Source organism: Mycteria americana, chromosome 2 (genome assembly GCF_035582795.1).
Source record: "Mycteria americana isolate JAX WOST 10 ecotype Jacksonville Zoo and Gardens chromosome 2, USCA_MyAme_1.0, whole genome shotgun sequence".
Taxonomy (NCBI): domain Eukaryota; kingdom Metazoa; phylum Chordata; class Aves; order Ciconiiformes; family Ciconiidae; genus Mycteria; species Mycteria americana.
Window position 1 is genome coordinate 7,264,540 of NC_134366.1, and position 19,368 is coordinate 7,283,907.

The following is a 19,368-nucleotide window of genomic DNA, read 5'->3' on the forward strand; positions in this document are numbered from 1 at the left end:
AAGGAGATGTCAAAGGGATGGGTCAGGGATCGATCCCTATTTATTCAGAAACAAGCACCCAGAAGTAGGGTTTGGGGTTTTTTTAATCTGGGAGCAGCGAGAACTGATTTTTGTCACTGAACACTTGTGGGACAAACTGCTGAGAAGGCCACGCAGGGTGCAAAAGGGAACGCAGAATAGCAGTCAGAGAAGTAAATGTCTTGGCCGTGGGCTGCAGCAGCTCGGGGTGCATTCGGAGCCTCAAGAGACGACACAAATAATGGGTCAATATTTCCTATAAGGCTGCTTATTTCATTTGAAAGCAAATAACAGGTCAATATTTCTGCATATTTCGTTCGAGGAATGAGTTCTTAAACAGCTACCAAGTGGCTGAAGTATGGAGAAATGCGTGGGGTGATAAAATATGACCCAGTGTTTCACTGTACCGGCATCCCCGTGATTAGCTAAAGCGAGACATTTAGTTCATACCAAGAAAATATGAGTCCTCGGGAGCAGGCAGCGTGGCTAACGTCGCCATCGCTTGGGCTGCGCCCCTGCCCAGGCTGAAACGCTCCCTGGCAAACGCCGCTCCTATTTTTAATTGCTGCGCTATGAAAAGCCCCGTTTCACGGTACCTGAATTTGTGCTTTACAGGCAGAGACCTGGGAGCACGTTTATCACGCGGCTGTCATCGCTTTTGAGGAAACGGGCCCAGGGCGCTTCGGGTGTTGTCCTAAAGCCACCCAGGGAGGCGGGCGTAGCCTGGCCTTTTGCACTGGGACAGCGTGCTGCTTCGTGGCGCGGGCGATGCTGCAAAGAGCAAACCGACAGACGGACAGACCCGGGGCGATTTTTGCCCGGGGATAAATGATACCCTGAATTTTCATTTATTAAACACCAGGGTTGCAGTCCCTCTTGCTTACATTGTTTCACAGGGACATGTTTACCCTCCTGAAAAGCTAAAATGTTTTCTCCACTTGCAACATAAAAGCCCAGGAGTGAGTCTTGTCACTGGAGATAATGTTACAGCCTTAGCAAGATGACGCTTAAAAACTTCGTCAGCCTCCAAGAATTTCGGAAATAGCGATGAACGAAGGTAGCAAGTGTTAAGAGCAGGCAATGCTTGCAAGAAGTGCCCTTACAAGCAGCGTTTTCAAGAGCTTTTTTCTGTTTCCAGTTATCATTAGAGCTGCAGAGCTCCGACCGTTTTTAAATAATTATACTTAACAGTTAAAAAACCCTCCCGCGCTAAAATAAATTTTAGCTAAGATGGTTTTATGCGTTGCAGCCTCGTATGACACTCAATCTTTCTTGTGTGACTGTTGTAACAAGTCAAATTCATGTATTTTGATACCCTGCACGTGATAAAGATACTCGGATCACTTAAGCCTGTACAAAACTGCAGTGCTCGCATGTCATTTATCTTAAAATCCTATTGTAGCTCTCGTGAAATGTAATTTCTTCAGTGAATGGAAATTTATACTGACAGAGGTGTTATAAAACATGGAAAATACTGGGGGAAGGGGACCCAACGGTTCCTTTATCTCTTCATGTGTTCACTAACGGGGATTTATTTTTCAGCTCGGCGTTGGTTCGGTGCAGGTTACAGAGCTCTGATGCAATTAAAGGGACCCGTTTCCAGTCGTCTTAAGCAAAACTTGCATTACTTGCAACAGGTGAGAAATGTGTGCTGAGGCACCGAGACAGCAAACTGGTTCACAGGCTGCTGTTTCCATATCGGTTCCTAAAGCTGCTTGTAGGAAACCACTCAGCCTAAAGAAACTCCTGGGATGCCAGCCTCTACCTTCCCAGTTCAAAATGCATAGGTAAGAAAAAACAATTTATAGTCATAACCTTGAGTAAATAAATTGTCACTTTAACTACACATTTTATGGTAATTAAGTGCTTCCCAGTAATAACCAACCCACACTATGAAGCAGTTTCTTAATATAACAGTAAGCTAAGTTCTCGGTTGTGAGCAGAATTAGGAAGCTTTTAAAAGTACAGACCAATTAATACAGCAGGGCAGCGCTGCACGGTTCTCAACATGTGGAGAAAAGATGGTTTTGCTAAAGAACTTTATCCTTATTTTCAAGAAATGCCGTTGCTGTGTGGTCGGTATCTCACCTGCAGAATTTCCCAGTAGGATTTATACCCAGTATTAGCCTAACTCTAAAGGGAGCAGAGCTGAGGCAGATTTAAACCTTCCCCAGCTTTCTAAGGACTCGCTGCTGTCACCTCTCCATAACGCAGCTACAATTAACTTCGCTGGAATTTCTATATTTGAAGCAGATTTAAATTAGAGCCTGAACTTCCAGACATGTATGCAGATGGTCTTTGCTACTGTCTGTACGAGCCCTTGGTTTTCGCACTAAAAAAGCCCACCCACGTTGACAAATTTGCCCTTTGCGGTCTGGCTTCAGTGCGGCCGGTAAAAATAGCGAGTGATACGGCAGACAGAACGGGCCCTAAACTATATGAAGGTATTTTTTGATAGCTTTTCTTAGCTCCAGACTAAAGAGCAAGGCATCAGATGTTGACAGATTAGAGGGGAATATACCAAGCAAAGGGATCTGTTACCAAGATGCCCATAAACCGGCAGTTTTGCCATCCTCCAGCATTTGAACTTTTCCCTTGGTTTTCAGTTGTATTTTGATTAAAGTGTAAATACCAGCAACTGGCACGTGTCAGCCAGTGTCAGAGCCGCATGCCAGAGCTTTGTTCAGGCTGCATCTTCAGCGTCGCTTTACTCGTCCGTGAATTTTGTTAGGACTTCTGGGGCATAGCTCATTATTTTTACCACTGTAACCAGCAGAGTTGTCGTATAATTATTTCCCTTTAAAGCCGGGAGAACTTGTCTCGCCTATTGGGTAGGGAACTTAATTGCAAGAAGGCTCCGGAGGACAGTCGGCGCTGGATGGTAGCTGTACCATTAGCATGTTACCTCTCCCCAAAAAGGAGAATCCAGGCTCTAATCCGTAGCCCCAAGTCATGCCAGCTCGCCAGGAACCAAAGCATGCTCACGCTCGAGTTGGGAGACTCCTGTGCTCAGACAAGGAGGATTACGGACATCATATGACTAATTCTGCAATGACGGTATATGCTTAATTGGTAAAGGACTGCATTTTCTATCTTTTTTTAACCCAGGACATAGCGTCAAAGGTCTGCCTGATGTTTGGGGTTCCTTTCAGGTATTTTCTTCATTGAGATTCACTGTACTTAAGGTTACTGTGGCCACCGGCTTTGCCTTATGCCCTTGAGCGCTACTATGCTTTTTAATGATGAGAAACCAGCATTCAAATTCCCCTGAAACGCCAGGCTGCGCTGCTCTTGCAGCTTGCAGAGGGACTTCCCCGAACCTCAGGTACAAAAGCTCCGACTGTTGCAAAAGCCGGTGGCCAGGAGTCAGGAAAAGCAGAGTATTTCTGTAAGCGGACTTTAGACATTCATTTTAATGTCCTGCTTTCAAGCTCTCTGCCTCGGTTTCCCTGTAAAATACAAATACAAATGGGTGATGCTTAGCTCATAAAAAAAAATAAGCATCTCTCTAACTTCCAAGAGTGTGTGTTGTAGCGAGTTGAAGTCAATGCATCTTAAATTCGGTGGTAGGAAGATGTTTCTACCAGCTGATGGTACTTAACCATCCAAAGAGATTACCAGCAGCAAACAGCAACCAGCAGATTGCCACAGCAGCAAAATCCCTTCTGCTTGAAATGTTTAAAACTGCCTGGATGCCTGTCAGGAAAAAGTGCTCCCAAGCTGGTGGTAGCAACACCGGAATCGCTTCTTGGTGACAATCCTGGTGACTGTGACAGCCTCCAGTAATGGGAAACTAGTAATCTCTTGCTCTGTGCCCATAAAGCACTCTGTCCTCCTTCCATTAAAAGCTGAAGGTAAATAAATACAAGTCCCATCATCAGATCATTTTGCTTGCATGGAGGTTGTCTACAAAGCCTCTATGTGAGATGGACAAGCAGAAGGGCAAAAGAAAATCTTCCCCTCCTCGGTGTAAAGCTGGCCAGGGTGCAGCGCTGTGAGTTTGGGGCTCAGGAGCTGCTGAGTCGCCCTGGTCATTCCGCTTTGCTTTGCTTTGCTTGGACCAGGTTAGGGCAGCCTTAAGTGCTGCGCTCTTTTGGGTGGCTGCCAGCAGATCCCATGGGGGGGGGGGGGTTGCAACACCTAAAAAACAGCCTGAGAATACGACAACCCTTGAATCTGCAGAGTGAGAACAGCATGTCACTGCCCTTAGGCTGTTCCCTAGCCCTATCTGTTTAAGTTACCATCCTCTGTAGAAGAAGATAGTAGGTGTTTACCCACATTGTCTTCAGCTGTTGATGTTTTACCTGAAAATGCAGTGCAGGTGCTTTAAAGTGCATATGGTGGCTACGGCAGCCTAGAGCCAAGGCCTGTCATCTCTCCAGTTCCCTCACCTTCCTCCCTCCCCAGGTGTTTGGTTGGCAGAAGAACGTCTTTCAAATTCCAATTTTTTATGTAAAAAGTTAGACTCGTTTTTTTTTAAGCTGGTTGCAATTAAGCTTTAACAACGGGAAGGTTCATATGGAGGTGCCGTGTCTGTCTTTGAAATGGCTCTGCACAAGAAAAGCATCTGTATCCCTCCTGCAGCCAGCTGGACCGCGCTGGAGGGCTTATTTCCCTACTCTTACCTGTGGCCTTGTGCCTCCCGACGCACTCAAAGCATGTATGGAAGGACCAATAAAATGTGTCCTGCGGTGTTTGGTGTATTTTTAGAGTTTGTCCCAGATTATTGGCCTTTGTCCCAGATTTCAGTGGTCAGGGTATAAGAATGCCCGGTGGGGCTGAGCGCTTCCTGCGTTGCTCTCAGGAAGGCTTTAATCGGGAAAAATACCCTCTCAAACGAGGCAAATAATTAAGTTTGTGTGGCAAATACTCTTCTGCCATTAGCAGGAGGTGGTAAACACTCAAGACCACAGTATAAATAGAGCAAGGCAGATGCGCTAAGCTTTCAAGTGCAACATTATTGTGTTACATGGTATTGAGTAATGAACTGGGCATCACTAGCAAGGTAGTTTTCCTTTTGTCTTTACTGGGACCAGAGGTTGTTTTTACACCATAAAGTGTCTGTCTCTGCTGCTCGTTGTGGGGGAATGCTGGTACAAATTGCCTGGAGGAAACTTGTTTCCACACACCGGCAGCTGGCAATGCGCAAGCGGGGAGCTAATTCTGGAAGGGATCTTCAGGTGTTACCCAGTCCATCCTCCTCCCTTTGGCAGTGTTTATTCGACCTGTGTCATTCCTGGGAAATGCTCATCCAACCTCTTCCTGCACTGCTGGCCACTGCATGGTGCTCCAGGCTCCCAGGGCTTCCCAAGCTTTGTCTGCAGAACATTTTCCCTCCTGCATAACCTCAGCCTTCCCTGCTGCAGTTTGGTCCTTACTGAGCACATGGGCGATGGATTGCTCCTTTTCTCTCTGCTCCAGCTTTTACACACTGGAAGATTGTCTCTCTTCAGTCTACCAAAGCCAAAACAGGCCAATTCATTTGTCCATTCCTCGTATTTCTGGCTGTGCAGCATGACCCTTGCTCCATCCCTTGGGCTGCTTAGCCTTATCTTGGGGGCTGAATTCCCTTAGAATCATACAATAGCTTGGGTTGGAAGGGACCTTTCAAGGTCATCTAGTCCAACCCCCCTGCAATGAGCAAGGACATCTTCCACTAGATCAGGTTGCTCAAAGCCCCATCCAACTTGACCTTGAATGTTTCCAGGGATGGGGCATCTACCACCTCTCTGGGCAACCTATGCCAGTGTTTCACCACCCTCATTGTAAAAAATTTCTTCCTTGTATCTAGTCTGAATCTACCCTCTTTTACTTTAAAACCATTACCTCTTGTCCTATCGCTACAGGCCCTTGGGCCTCACAACGTTTGCCATAGCCCACCATGGCTGATGCAGTCCTAGACTCCCCGTGCCACCATCTCTGGCATGCGCTCCTCAGCTCTGGGGACTTCTCTCAGTTCAGCCCTCCCAGTTACACTGCAGGTCTTTGGGATGCTGAAGGGCTCCTTTATGGGCTCATCCAAGCAACTTCTGGGTTTCATGGGCTTCCACATTGGTCTTACTTCTTCACCCTCCTATCAACTGCTTCTTGCCCAGATGCCCTAATGCCGTTTCTCAGACTGTTTCCTTAGCTTCATAGCATAGGATGTACCACATGTCATAAAAAGTACAAAGTGTAAAAACTATTCTGTTAAGAATCCAACCACTGGTCCATCAATTTTGTAGAGAGACAGAAGTGACATATTGCCAATACAGATGCCGGTAAAGTCCTGCTGCACTTGGTCATGCCTGTGAGAAGAACCTGCTTTCCTTCCCAGCACTCACCGGTATTCAACTCTTGGACATTTTGGCATATTATCAGTGATAAATGTATTCACAAGTGAGAGCAGCCAGCCCTGCAGGCTGTGATGCCAGGGTATTGTGGGCTCCTGGCATCGGCAGTGCCTCTCTGTGGATTTCAGAAGAGCGAGAAAGAAATATTTTTTGTAGCCAGCCTCAAGTTTTTATCTATTTGTAGGTGTCTTTGTGTCCCCTAAATCGGGATTAGGTCCTTTGGAAAGAAAGCTGCGCTTCGTGTCTTGACTTTCCTGGCCCCGTATCCACTCAGACTCTCTTGCTCCCAAAGGCCACTAATCTTGTCCTTTATTTTTGCCACCAAATGCCACTCATTTGTCTTGAGAAGCAGGAACTGGCAGCAGGGAAATGATCGATCATCCAGCAAGCAACCAATCTGTTTCCCATTTTTTGTGGCCTATCCATGCTGGGGGATAGGGCACAGACCCTTAATTGTTCGCCTACAATAGTTTAAATGGTTGCAAGTGGCTACTAACATGAGATTTGAAAAGAATGCGATAATAATGGAGGGAGAAGAAAGATTTTAAAAAAACAACCAAGGATGGCATGGGACAAGGATGAGAAGGGTGAAAGACATACGGCAGAGGTACTGGTTGGGGGTGTTCCAGTGGCCTGGGTTCCAGCTCAAGCTTCTGCAGGATCTCTGATAGGCTTTGCTTTACTTATCTCTTAAGTCCTGATCAGAATGGGAACAACAGGCTTTATCCACAGAAGTAATTAAAATGTTGCACTCCCTGGCAGGGGAGTTAAAATCAATTTCTCAAATACAAGATGAGGAGCAATTGGCCAGGCTGCTGCCGTGTGGAAAAAGATCCGGGGCTGCGATGCTTGGGAGCACATCAGAAATCCAACAAAAATCCGGCAGTCCTCCCGGGATGCCTGTTCGGAGGGGCACACTGGGACAATCTTTCCATTCAGCTTGGCAGTGACAGGGTCTTGGCTCAAGAACAATTTCCACACGTCGGGAAAGATATGGCTCAGCTGGGAAAAGCCCAGAGAGGTGCAAATAAAAGATTGGAGGTGTAGAAAACCTGCCTTTGACGAAAAGCTGAGAGAGTGTGTGGTCTGTCAGGGGACAAAGGAGAGACAAAGCAAGTTGCCAAATACATGCAAGGCTGATGCAAAGAGGAGTGGTACAATGAAGGCTTACACCTTCTGCAGGTAGGGTGAGTTCAGTTTTGGGCCCCTCACTCCAAGAGAGACATTGAGGTGCTGGAGTGTGTCCAGAGAAGGGCAACGAAGCTGGGGAAGGGTCTGGAGCACAAGGCTGATGGGGAGCGGCTGAGGGAGCTGGGACTGTTTAGCCCAGAGAAAAGGAGGCTGAGGGGAGACCTCATCGCTCTCTACAACTGCCTGAAAGGAGGTTGTAGAGAGGTGGGGGTCGGTCTCTTCTCCCAGGTAACAAGCGATAGGACAAGAGGAAATGGCCTCAAGTTGTGCCAGGGGAGGTTTAGACTGGATATTAGGAAATTTTTCTTCACTGAAAGGGTTATCAAGCACTGGAACAGGCTGCCCAGGGAAGTGGTTGAGTCGCCATCCCTGGAGGTATTTAAAAGCCGTTTGGATGAGGTGCTTAGGGACATGGTATAGTGGTGGTTTTTGGCAGTGTTAGGTTTACGGTTGGACTCGATGATCTTGAAGGTCTTTTCCAACTTACGCGATTCTGTGATTCTGTGTGAGTAATGGACTTCAGCTTCAGCAGGAAAGACATAGGTAGAAGATCAGGAGACACTTTCCAGTGCTATGGGTAGTTCAGCACAGGGATGTATTCCCCTGGACTGTTGTGGAATTGTCACTGCAGGAAAATATTAGACAAAGGGATAGTTGAGGTATTGTTGATTGTACCTGGGGCCTCTTAGAGGGCTTCATCCAACTTTCCTTTCCTATTTCTTCCAGTTGCTGCCGAAACCATTGGAATTCAGCACTTCAGCATTTGGGAAGACCTGCCACAACAGCAATTCCCTGTTTGCAATCAAGGAGATTGCAAGAGCAGTCCCATGCGTATTTAGCTGGTGTGCAGCTCCTAGGGTTGTAGAGGTACAGAAACAAGCTAAGAAGTAAGTGTGCCATAACTGTAGACGTTGGTTATTCTAGAGCATGCGAAATCCAGCCTTTCTTTGACAAGGAAACGCTGCACAGGAGAGGAGCTTTTCTGTGTGAAATATTGTAAAGAAATCTCAGTTATGTTTAGTGTTAGAGAGGCGCAAACAAAATCTCGTTAGAACCCGCCGACAACGATCTGTTATAAAGGGAACGGGAGCAATTTGTGAGCTCTCGGAAGAATAGAGTGCATCTCTGTTCTGCCCGTCCTCGCTGTCTGCTGCTACTCTAGGACACAGATTTCTTGTGCCTTCTTGCTCAGATAGCTCTTAAACATCACATTTTATTTGCTAGGAGACTTGAACAATGAGCAGCAAACACTCTTGTTCCTATTTTAAACCCATGGAAACTGCAGTACAGAGAAATAGAATTACTTGCGCAGGGTCACAGAGCAATTTTGTGGCAGAGCTAGGACCAGAACCCAGCTCCCTTGCTCCCAAACCCATGTGCCAGCCTTCAGCTCTTCATTGACCCTTAATTTTAATCACCTTCCAAGGAATTCTGTTGGCCTCTTCCAATTGACTTCCATGGGAGTAATGCCAGGTATCAAATGAAGTCACTGGGAATATCAGTGCAAAAGAAGCCAATATTAGATGCAAAGAAAGAACTGATGGAAGGGAAAAAATAGATTTTACAGAAAAAGGAATAGTTCTAGTGCCGCTTCCATAATATCATTCCCCCTTTAATTTGTGCCTGGTCAAAATTAAAAAAAAATAGATTGCTAATATTAATAGATGAAATGAATCTTGAATTTTATAATAGTGGAGGAAATGAAAGGACCAAAGTAATATTGTGTTGTTAACTGAGATTTTAATAATGATTCTGTCCTCAGTTGGTGCATTTATTCTGCAGAAAGTAAATCATTAATGAAGAGGGGGGGAAAACAGTTTTATGGTGATGGATTTTTGAAAGAAAAGTTTAATTTTGCTTAACTTCTAGAAACTCTGAAGTGTTCCTGCAGCTCCAAAACTAAAAGACAAACACCTCAAAACCGGTCCGCAAAGCTGGGATTTAGCCAAGTGGCTAACACTGCCTGGGGTAGGACGGAGCGGTGTCTGCGGCTCCTCTCCGAGAGAGCTGAGGTGAGTGGAAGAGGTAGGTTAGAGATGTTGGTTTTGATGGAGGAAGGAAGCTTTGAAGGTTTGCTGTTGGTTTGCTGCATTCTCATAGCTATTTCTGAATGGCATCTGCAGAGCAGTAAAGACATCATCGTTACCCTAAACCAAAGACCAAACTGGGCTCTTCCTACGGTTTCTGAGGGCTTTTGCAAGATCTGCTTCCACCATGTCCTCTGCAGGGGATGGGTGGACTCAAACCACTCTCAGTGCTGTGAGGGTGTTTGACTTCCCAGGGGAAGAAAGGGCCCACCAAGGCTAGCGTGTCCAACGGTAGCTCTTGACCTACCCACTGCTATCTTCAACCACCTCCAAGGAGTCCCAAAAAAGGGCTCCCTGGAGCAGCAGCCCATTTCACACCAAGTCCCCTGCTTCGAAATGTCGAGCATAGGGGCGATCACGGTCTCACAGCGCTGGAGAAGAAAAGCATCTCTGTAGCTGAGATTTGGTGTCTAAGAGAAAGCAAATATGGACCATACGTGCCTGCGTGTGCGTGAAGGAGGTGGGGGAAAAGAGAGAATTCCCCTGATTCCTTAATGAGCACAGAACCCCGACAATGAATGTAGAAATTTGCAAATTAAATGACATTTTTGTATTTAAATTATCAAATCAATAAAGAGAAGTAAACATTAAACAACATCATATGAGAGCCTGGAGTGTCACCACAAAAATTAAGACTATGTAATTAAAAGTACAATGCAATTTATTTTTATATCGTTCTTCATTCAAATCAACAAATCTTATTACTTACCCAAAAATGTAAAGCAGGCTGCAAACTAATTCAAAAGATGAAGACAAAGTGGCTATTGAAAACCCTATGTTTTTTGGTCCCTTAGATCTGGCAGCAGTCGTGATTTAATATTTTAACTACTGTAATAGGTTATACTGCTGAAGAAAAGTACATTAATTACTATGGGAAACCTAAAAAAAAAAATCTAATTAAGAAGAATAAAATCATTCTTATTGACTGGGAAAAATAAAACTACGTAAAGGGAAATGAAGGATGGAAAATACTGAAGGCATACAAATATTAGTAAGTGTGCTCTGCGCAGGGTAAAAAACGCACTTCTGCAGTTGCTGGGGGTGTGGATTTGAATCTGGCTGGAGATCACGGTTTGCTGTGGCTACAGCTCTTCTCCAGTATCTCACCCGCTGGAAGCATCTTCTAATTAACCGCAGCACAGGGAGCTGAGTTCGCTCTAAATTCAGCTCAACATGTCCATGCAGAGCCGGCCCCACTGGCTGTGTCTGAAACAACAGGCCAAGAGCATGAGATTGCACTGCGTTTCTGGATATACTACGGGTAATGAAATAATTATCTCGATAGTTGCCATCCTTCCTAAAAAGTCACAGGGGACATGTGTAAGAAAGCAGTCCGTGTCCCAGACCATGCAATACGTCATGCCTGGGGACACCGTGGGGATGCATCGCCATGGGCAGATGCGAATCTGCCTTTCAGCTAGCCGCGGCCCTTTAAAATAACATAAAAGGAGCCTTTCTGTGTGAAATATCCATCACCTTGTTTGCTCAGACCCGACTAAGGTAATCTTTTGACTTTATCCCCAAGTAGCTGCCGTAAGGGAGTTCCTGCACCCTCATCGCATGCCTTCACGCGATGCCCAGGGACGCAGGGCTGCTTTGGGAGCAGGTGCATCTTGCACGGCCAGAAACGGCAGCCAAAAATGTGAGGAGGTGTTTGACCATTTTTGCCATTTTTGAAACTAGATGGGACCGTATGTGGTTTTGTCATTGCCAGGTCTGAATGCTGGGGCTGTGATTTTCATCTTTCATCCGGATTTGGAATAAGGGTGTGTTTATTTTGTGATCTTGAGCATTTTTGTGATGGGAAAACTATGTTCTGTCCCGCTTTACTGCCCTCATTCCTAAAGATCCCGCCGATGTCGAAATATCTATGGATGTTAAAAAGAGCAGAGGGGATGCCACAGGGTCAACAGCTACACTAAGTGTTTAAACAAATACATGCAGTTTAATTACTTCAGCTGATATTAGTAGTATTAATGCATTTTCAAGCCAGATGTTATCCTTTGATCACTTATATTTACTTCACATATAAAACAGGCTACAGCAATTTGGCCTGTTATCTTGTACTGAATCCAGTGACTTGTACATCATTAATATCTCCAAATATGAAAAATTAGTAGTATAAATTTTGAACAGCCCTTCCAGGGTTACAAATCTTCATCAAAGGCAAGAGGAATTGTCTGAGGAATAAGGACATCAAGATACAATGAATGCATTCTGTGCCAGAGAGGAAGAAACTAAGTGAAATCTTCGTAACAAATGATGCTGTTACAGATATGTGCTTGCACAGAAAGCCAGCAAAACGGCACTGCACCACCTCGGCTATATTTTGGTGGTATTACTGACACCCAGAGTTGCACAGCTCTTTGCTCAAAGGTAAGCATGTTCTTCTTTGCCACCTTCACCCACAGAAAACAACATTGCAAAGCAATAAGCATAGGCAGGGATTGTTGGAAGGGGGTTTGATTGACTGGGGGTTATTTTGTGGCACAGAAACTTCCAAGCAGTTATGCCTTTTGATTAGCAAAGAATTTTTATGTTGAACCTTGCAAAACACCCAAGGATTACTCATGAAGAGTATCACATAGACCATGTGTAAGTATCTACACAAGGGTTGCAGAAACAGCCTTTAGTTATAAAACTTAGAAATAAGCAAAGATTAAATTCACCCTTAGAGAGAAAGATAGAAGGGTTTTTTATGTGGTAGCGTCTGAAGGCCATTGTATTGGGACATGCCGTACTGTACATGCTCTACTAATCCAGGATCCATAGACATAAGAACTTTGTATAGTCTAGCCTGAGCTCCTGCACAGCCAGACACCCAGGGCTGATGCAATCCCAATGCACAGCTCCCGTACTGCATTTGGAGTTGTGGCCGTGACTCATGAGTGGGACTGGGGGGTTGGGGTCTGGGGCCACGCGGGAGGGCCTGGGGCTGTGGGCTGTTGGTCAGAGGTGGTACGTGTTGGCTACCTGAGTGTGGGACTGCTACTCTTCTCTGGTATGCCTCAACCCCACCGTAAGCCTCTTCGCACTACAAGGTACAGAGCGAGCTGCACCAGCAAATGCCTGAAATGCACAGAGAGCATCAGGGCAGGGCAAGGTCATGAGGGCAGTGGTGGGATTAGACTCACCTCATTTCAGATATTTCCAGAGTAGACTTCTAAACGCGAGCTGTCACACTAGGCTTCCCAGGCAGCAAGAAGAAATAAGTGTTTATATTATGCAATTCATCTGCTCTGTTTTAACCATCTACTTTAGGAAGAGATGAATCACCGTAGACTCCATCGACTGTATTGACTGGCTCTCCATTGACTAGCAAGGGAGCCACGGGTGACTAGCTCAAGTGCAGATTTCTGCTTTAGTCGGGTGAATCTACCGAGTGCTTCGTGCCCATAGCGTAAGAGTTGGCTGCTCTGAGCAGCTCAGACTGTGGCATTTCAGTCAATAACTTCTGCGGCAAGCACAGTATTTTTGGAGAAGCGACACCCATCAGGAGGAGTTTGCAATGTAGGAGACAAAAGATAGCAGGTGGGAAACAGAGGTGCCCCGTGATCAGCAGGATATAAAGTCTGCGCTTCCTGCTTCTGCACCACGTCCCTCAAACCCTGCGTCTCTTTTATAGCAGATTTCCACGTCTTCACATACTGATGGTTAGTTCATGATGATTGCTGTCATCTCTCTCCCTCCAAAGTGAAGGGGTCCTGCTGAAGCTCTGTCTCATCCCCCTGTGGCTATTGCTGCGCTTTCTCCTCAGTGCATCAGCCACTTCTGAGAAAGTCTTGGGTCACCAGGAGAGAAGCTGGCTGGGTCATCAAGAAAGCGTATGCTTGAAAGAGAGAAAAAAACCCACATCAGTCTGTAGGAGCGTATGCCATTAAAAGCAAAAACCAGCCTACACATGTAAGAGCGGCAGCCTCTACAGTGTGGTGTACGTCCACACACTTACCCCGTTGTTTCAGAAACTCCGTCTCCCTTCGGCTGTGATCACTCTCGACTGTTTGCAGTCTGTGTGCGGTGACGTGCGTGGAATATTACTATGAAAATGTGCATTCTTGTTAATAGGTATAGTTTAGGATGATTGTTAGCAGAGCATAAGGCCTTATTGATTGAAAGTGGCATATGGCAAGGATGTATAATGATTCACTTTGGCTGCTAGTTTGAAATCCTATTCACGGGCAAAAAAACCCACTCTCCTTTGCAGTCAGGCTTCATTCTTTCTGCAGCGTGTTTTTCAAACTGGGCCATTTTACAAGTGATCCGTAGGAGAGATTTCCTGCTCTCCTGGGTGTGTGCTCAAAGCTCTTTTCAGTCCTGCAAGGGCAGGTCACAGGAACAAAAGCTGAAGTTATCATATGCCTCCCTTTGAGGGAAAGGTTGGTTGTCTTGCAGCTCTCTCCTCTAAAACTCTTTTTCAGGGCATTTAGTGTTTATGAAAGGTGGTGGACTTGAAATCCTGATGCACGTGAATGCCAGGGAGAGGTACAGCCTGAGCAGTGCCCATTTTCCAGTAACACACCTCGGTGCCTGGTGGGAGAGCCTGTGAATCCCCTCCTGCGGCAACAGCCTCATGGAAATGGTTGTCACATTTTTACCGATTGCATTTTTGAAAGGCGAAGCTGCCAATGCTCCAGCGAGCTGCACTAAAGGTGAGCCCTTCTCTGGATCCAGCTTCTCTTCACTGGGGGGAAAAAAATGCGTGTTCCTACATGACTTTAGGAAATACAGAGTAATTAACCTGAGGTAAAATCCCAGTGCAGGCAAAGCAGTCAAAGTATTAATACATGTGAACTGACAGAGATAAGCCCTGAGGACCTCATCCATCTTCCCTGTGTGTTAGCAGGTCCAAGTGAAGCTTGGGCTGTCTCAGCTGGTTTGCCACGTGTAGACTGACAAGGTAAGCGTAGACCTTGCGGCTGGGTAAAGGTGGCACCTCGTGAGTCCCAAATGCCCCCCCCGCCCCCATCCCTGGTACTTCTGAGGGATGCGTCGAACATCAAGAGAGGTGTCTTGAAGGACGACAGCTGAGAGTGACGCAGCCCCAGTGCTCGACAGCAAACACCGCTGCAAATGATGCTAATGCTGAGCCCAGCGCCCGCTGCCCCACCGCTGCCGAAGGGCAGTGCAGGGAAGGGTTTTGTAGGGTGCCTGAGAAAAAGGCGATCCCAGCAACCCCTTTCTTGGAGCTCTCTTGCAACCTCCACCATACAGGGAAAACCTGCAGGGACTGGTCCTAACCCACCAGGCGATTAACTCATCCGGGAGGATAACTGATAGAGGGAAAGAGCATGATCTCTGCCCATTCCCATAGCCCTGCAAACCTCCCTGAGCTTTATCTGGCTGATTTAATAGCAGCATGATATTCGGTGATATCTGGACACTTTTCTTGGCAACAGCACCACAAACGATTCAAATGGCATTCCTCTCACTACTGGAGGTACAGCCCTTGTGTTTCCCCACCAGCAAATAAAGAGCGGAGCCTTCATATATGTCTCTTCTGGGAACCGATGCTTTCTAGGAATTGCTTACAAAGAATTAAGTAACCCATTTGATTGTCATCCAGAAGCCCTGGGCTTGCTACATGATCTTGCACGATTCTTTTTTCCAGGGAGATACTTCTTCAAGACAGTCTCAAGGATTTGCCTGTGGTAGGCAAAACCGGGCTCCCTTGAATAAAATAACTCTGAACAAGCAAATAAACTGAATGCCTTTCATTATACCTGTCACCAGTTTATTTACTCCATGGCCTCTTTCTGCCATAAAAGTCTTGAGTGATTTCAGCATACTAAAACATCTGCACTCATTTTCAGAAAATAACAAAATCTGCCAATGTATGAACTCACTATTTTCTCAGAACGCCTATTGTTCAGTGTCCGACCCTTATTGTTTCTCATCTGCTGTGAGTGGTTTACAATGAAATCCACTTTATTTACAGTGGAAAGCAAAATATGTCGGAGCAAGACAATCGACTATAAGCCTTCAGTCAATAACAGCTTATTTTTGTGCATACTAAAATGTAGTCATTTCTTGCATTCGTTGAAATAGGTGGCAAAATTCCCATTTGGGGGTGTCTGTTCAGTCCTGTGCCAGATCCTGGGCTCCTGCTAAGTGTAAGCTGGTATGCCTTACCATGCACCTTCTAAAACTGGATCCAGCAAGCACAGACTATCTTTTCATAAGGCTCCACCAGCCGTCCTGCAGTGAGCGCTCACAGACCTTGTATAAGGACAATACTTCAGCATCGCTCAACTGGTTTGTTGATTAGGAACCTTTGTAAGAGATTGAGCTGTTGACAGGTGAATCATCTCTGTCCCACAGTGTCTCAGTCTTTACTCTTGGTTTGTGGCCAACATCAACTCCCACTGAAGGCCTTTCTTATATAGTTTTCCAGTGAGTGCTTTACGTAGGGTCATCACATCTCAGAGATAAACACTGAAAAGCTGAAGCATGCTATTAAGCTTCTTAAAACATTAGAAAGACAATTATGACAGAATAGATGTTAATCACACTTATATAAAAGCTTTTCATCTTCAAAGCATTTAACCAACATTAATTACATGTAATTGGCTTTTCCACGTACGTCATGCAAAATGCACCTTTCATGTCACTTGTCGCTGCTATCTTACCCGGGATTACTGCGAGAAAGCTGTGCCTCTTCAGTGCAGCACGGCTTCCCGAAGCCACCTGAGGCCTCACCTTGCAAGTCACAAAGGGCAACATTTAAAACAGCAGTTGCACAGAATACAGACACCTCGGCTGAAATGAGATCTTTAAAAAAAATAATGCCAACCCGCTTGGGTGCCTGCAAAGTTGTAAGTAAGTGTCTCCATTTCCCTGGCAAAAGCTTTTGCCAGGGAAATTTCAAAGGAGACGCTTTGAAATTTTGCAGTTCCCCATGCTTGGGGATGTCCCTGTCTTCACTAAAACCCGTCCAGGTCCCATACCCACACTCTGGTGTCCGCAAGCACTGCTGCTTGCCCAAAATGCCCGGGATAGCAATGTGCTCTCTGGACTCCAGCAGCAGCGCATTTGAAAGGGTACAGTGAAAAGAGAAGGGACCACATTTTCCGCAGTAACCTCATCTTCAAGCACTTACCCAAGAAGTTGAAAACTTGGGTCCGTTCCCTTCCTCTGTCTGAGGAGGTCTGAAAACTGATCTGCCACCACCCTGTCATGCTTTTCTTGCATGACCTTTTCATTGAAACAGCTGCTACATTCAGCCACAAGCAACCTGAAAAAGTTAAGATTTTTATTCCAATTTATTTACAGCGTGTGTGAGACAAAAAAAAGATTTCTTGCCCAGTGAACTGTCAGGATTCAGCTAGGAAATATGAGTTCCACGTGTCCTTGGAAGAGCTGGCTAGTATTCAGGTTCCCTAGTGCTCAGGGCTGAAAGGAAAGGATTTTAGAAGCATTAGTCACAAAAAAAATATATTCCACCAAAAAAGAGAAATCAAGAAAATTTCCAAGAAAATTAAAAAAAAATGTATACAGGGACTAGATCACGGGGAATGTTTGGAGATGAGCACTGGATGGAGGATAAGGTTAACAACAGGTAAGAAACCAAACCCAAGCACTGTCATCAACAGCACCACCCCGGTCAGGACCACAGGACCTTTCCTATCAATCAGAGATCGGTGAAGGTCCTCATAGGTGTCTTCACTCTGTTTGGCTGTCTTTCAGAAGACAATATTGAAAGTGGTATTATGCTTGTTTTCGTATTGAATGTAGCGCCATTTGCAAGCTGGTTATCTCTATCCCTGTTCATGTACGTGGTTAATAGAGCTAAAAAATGTGCTGTTAGTTCAATGGCTCATAAATGGATGAAAGCTCCACCTGGCATTCCTGCATTGTGTTGAAGTAAATAAAGGTGCTTTCTCAAAAGCCCAGGATTTTCTTAACTTTTATTCTTAACCCTCAACTTCTATTCTTAAGCCTAGATGGCTACGAAGGCCAGAGACTGAGTTTCCCACGGAGCTCTTTGGGTCTGGGATAATAAGTTGCAAACCTCTTGAACTGTCTTGCACGTTGAAAGACTCTCCATCCTTCATTAGCATGCATTAGAGAGAGGGAGACCTGCGTGGTACGGTCAGGATGAGCAGAAAAACTGTTCTGCTGTGCAAAAGAGAATTCAAGGAGCCCAGGGACCTAGCCCCAAATCATAGGGAGGCAGATTTTTAGAAAAGCATTTAAGTGGCAGGTTCCAGTGCAAGCCATAGTTGTGCTTATAAATCAACAAGATCCTTTAAAAATCCCACACAGTGTCACCTGCCCTCGGTAGCTAGAGCGGCTGTTTATTTTGCAGACATCTTCACAATTTCGTTCTCAAGATTATAATTCAGTTAGTGGTAACACAGTTCTGTCAGACTACTCCCACTCTTGAAGTTAAGTAAATGGTTAAGTGCTTTATTGGTTCAGAGCTAGAAGACTCTCCACCTTGCAGGATTGAGCCCTGTAATCTATTTGTATTTCCTTTTCAACTTCTGCAAGTAACCCCAAATAGGCTGGGAACACTAAGTGCAAAGTTACGGGAGATGACTGTGGCAATTTCTGAATGACAAGAGCATTTAAAAGAAATGTCAAGAGTCTGTGGGCTGCAAGCTTTTATGTTTCAAGGAGAAACAAGAAGAAAGGAGGGACAATAAATCAAACGCAACAGCTTAGCATGCTCCATTTCTGAGAGTTAACCTCTTGAAAGCCATGTCCCTGACACAGCTCGAGCCACACTCCTTTGATCCGGTCCATTATTTTCTGCAAAGCGGTGGAAGCAGCAGGGTGGGCTCCTTCATGCATGCCCAGGGGCCATGTATACTACGCTTTGCTTGACATGTGCTATGCGTTTATGGGTTAACATCAAACATGAACTGATTTATAATTTTTAATCAAAAAGGGATTATAACCTAATAAATCCTAATAACATATTCTGTCTAGAGGTTATGTGATGTAGTCATATAATATACTGGTAGCCTTGCTCTCCTGAGCCTGGAAGATGGGGTAAAGTTTTTTAGTTGTCGGTAAGCTGTTCCTTGGAAATGCTTAAATGGATCAAGACCCTCTAAACACCATGATGCAAATGGTCTTCTCCTTGGATGGAGCCTTCCCTGCTATCACAGGTTTTGAAGTACCTAGACAGAAACACACTGGGAAGCTTGCAGCATCCCTGTGTACCATGTATGTACTCACTTTCAAAGGCTGAGTATTGCTGGTTAAGGGTTAATTATTGGTAGTTAGCTAGTTGAATCGAAGCATTAAACATATCAAATGCATCACTGATGATAGTCAGAGCCCTAAGGAGCCCTCAATAACAAATTGCTAGAGGCTAAGGGTTGGTTTGTAAGGGACTGTCATTTTCTGAGGTTAAAAAATTATGACCACACAAGGGAAGACTTAACCCTCTCTCTGGGATTTCCTGGATTTTGGTTCTCCCACCCAGATAGACAGGTATTATCATGGGGAATCTGCAAGTAAGCCAGACCTGCCAATTATCAAAGGGGATTTCTGAGCCTTCTGTTCCCAAAGAATGATCATCTTCCCTCCAATCCATACTCTGCCTCCCAGCAAAAGGCTGTCCTGGAAGAACATTTACTTCCCAGGAGACCTAATTAACATTACAAGACTAATGGAGGCTAAGCGTAAAGAATTTTTAAAAAGTTCTTTGACTGCAGTGCCATTTTTAAAGCTTCTCCTCCCCGCTCTTTGTTTGCACACAATAGCTTAAACACCACAGTGGGGCTGTGTAG